Below are 2,722 nucleotides of genomic sequence, written 5' to 3'. Positions count from 1 at the left end.
AATAGTTCGAAAAACGTCAGTCAGCATTTCAATTGTATTTGCTAACAAGGGCATCTTATCCACCATAGAACTTAGGAAATGATGATCTGAACGAGACTGCTAATATACTTGTTTTATCGACTTGTTTGTAAATAATTCACCTCGGTTTAGAAATTGTACATACGTAGAACATCTTTTGTTCATCGAATCAACTGAGACATATAAGCCCAATATGTAGATGATGTGGTGTATAAAACTAAATGTAAAACATGGGATAAAAAAGAATCTCACATAATTTGTAGTTAGATACGAATGTTATCCATCTCGTTATGTTTTTTATCTCCGAGCCTTACACACAACACGTTGGATAAAAAACATATCCAACAAAAAATAATGTGAGATCCTAAATGTATTATATAGTATTCAAATAAACACAACATTGGGTATCGTTTATCGCCACAGGGCAAGACTTTACCGGAATTGTTTTGACGTTTCTCTTCGACACTTATTTTGAATCTGATACATAAGGTAAATGTAGAATCAACATTTGGACAAATTTTAAATAATTTTAATAGTACTACTTAAAACAAGACAATTTAAGAAAATAGGAGCCATTTCAAAACATCTATAGGGATATAAATACTGTTTGGTCATGAGATGAAATCCCATAAAGCCCAAATGTGAATTTGATCTCGTACCGACCTGTATTTATAGCCCGATACAGTCCATTTGTGCCTATTGTTAATGTAAAATGAAAGTAAACTAACATCAAGTTTAAGTTAATTCAATGTTAATTGAGATTGATATTAAATTAATGTTAGGCACAATTTGTGTCTAGATGTTTTAAAATGATACCTTATTACTTATATTTACATTTGTGACTTATTCATATTTTATATTTGCCTGATGATAATTTTACAAAAAATAATGTGTGTTCACTACTAAGCATATAATCAATGATGCTCCTCTCTAACACCATAACCCCTAACCCAGAATCCCTGATTTTCACAATTTTGGTAAAGACAATCTTCCTCATCATAACAATGTACTTAGTTTGTTTAATAGATAAGAGCACAAAAGAAAAGTTTATTAAAATACTTTACTTTCACTTTATAATCAATGGAACCCCCCTTAACCCCTATAATGGGGCCACAAATTGCACAAATTTAGAAAAGGCACTCTTGCTCACCACAACTATGTACCTAGTTTGCTTGAAACATAGGAGTAGAGAAAAAGATTTTGTAAGAAATACTGGATTTTTACAATATGATCTACATAGCCCCGAAACAGCATCAGCACCTGACCGCAGGGCCATGAATTTCATAACTGTAGTAAAGAACTAAGTGCTTACTATAATTACGCCAACAGTTTGACTGTATAAAGTTCCGATGTAAAGAAAAAAAATATTGTATTAAATTTGGTGGGTTTAGTCCTACTTCCCAGGCCCCACGGGGACAGAGATCATAAAACTTATATAGCAAAATTTTTACTCATTGATGCTATATGCCAAAAATGTTTGAAATAGGTTCAGGCAGCAGTTCCAGAGAAGAAGTTGAAAATATTCATATGTTAACACCATACGCACAACTCATTGCACACAACGCATGATGAAGACGAAAATGGATACGAATAAGTCACCTGAGTGACTCAGGTAACCTAAAATGAATTAGTAAAAATGTTTTATCGATTTAACTAACGGAACAATAGGAACATCACACATTTCCATTATTTGGGAATTTGATAGCAATTTGATAGCAAAAAATGGGTTAAAATACTGGCTGTGTTTTCTATGTATTGTATGCGTAGTTCTATTTTCTACTATCCCAAGGGACTACACCTGCGTGCAAATAACCACTAGCCCGACCCCCAAAATGGTAGCTCCAAGGGTTTCGGGTGATGGCACATCCCTGTTTTTTATCAGATGTATGTTGCATCACAATTTTGAAACAATCCCATGCTGACTCCTACTGAGTGTTGACATTTCCAGAATTGCTGATGTGAAAACTGGCTCTACAAGGGACACTTCGTTACATTTTTTTCTCAATAAATATTTTGTGAGGCATGATTTTATGACTATATTAATGAAATGAAAAGAAAAAGAAAAACGTTCACGGAAACGTAATTTTCCGAAAAAAAAGTGTATAGGATCAGGAATTTGGCTGACAAAAATAGGGTCGGTCGGGAAACAGGAAACCTACCTATTGCTTATGCCGAATGCAAAATTAAATTAACAATTTCCGAGATTCGCTATCAAAGTCGGTAAACAGATTCCCATTTTTTAAAAACAACTTATTGTTTTCCCGTCAAGTGAACATTCCTCGGCCTTTTAAATCAGGTCGAGAAAAACTGACGTTATGGTTTTGGTATTAAATTCAAATCAAAAACTTTGCTCAGTCGAGACATTTTAACTAAGCCAATCGTGTATCTTCATCTAAACAGCAGTTTACTTTCATGTAAATTATTTAAATTGATTTGCCAAGAAACATTTCTTAAAAAAAATCATGGTTATATCCTCTGTATGCTTTGATTGGTGATGCATAAACTCTAGTTTTTGTTTTTAACCATGTCATAAAAATAATGAACATGCTTAGATCGATTTTACTCTGAATTATATAAAAAGATTCTTAAATCATAGAATGGTTAATAATATTGAGAAAGAAAGGGAGTCATATAGAAATACAAAAACTCTTGTCTGTAACAAAACTTATCAATTTCCTTGAAAGTATTTCAGGCTTGATGATCA

Source organism: Saccostrea cucullata, unplaced genomic scaffold (genome assembly GCF_032062105.1).
Source record: "Saccostrea cucullata isolate Sc308-1 unplaced genomic scaffold, CSIRO_AGI_Scuc_v1 ctg1649, whole genome shotgun sequence".
Classification (NCBI taxonomy): domain Eukaryota; kingdom Metazoa; phylum Mollusca; class Bivalvia; order Ostreida; family Ostreidae; genus Saccostrea; species Saccostrea cuccullata.
The sequence above is the reverse complement of the archived record's forward strand: the minus strand, read 5'-3'. Positions refer to the sequence as shown.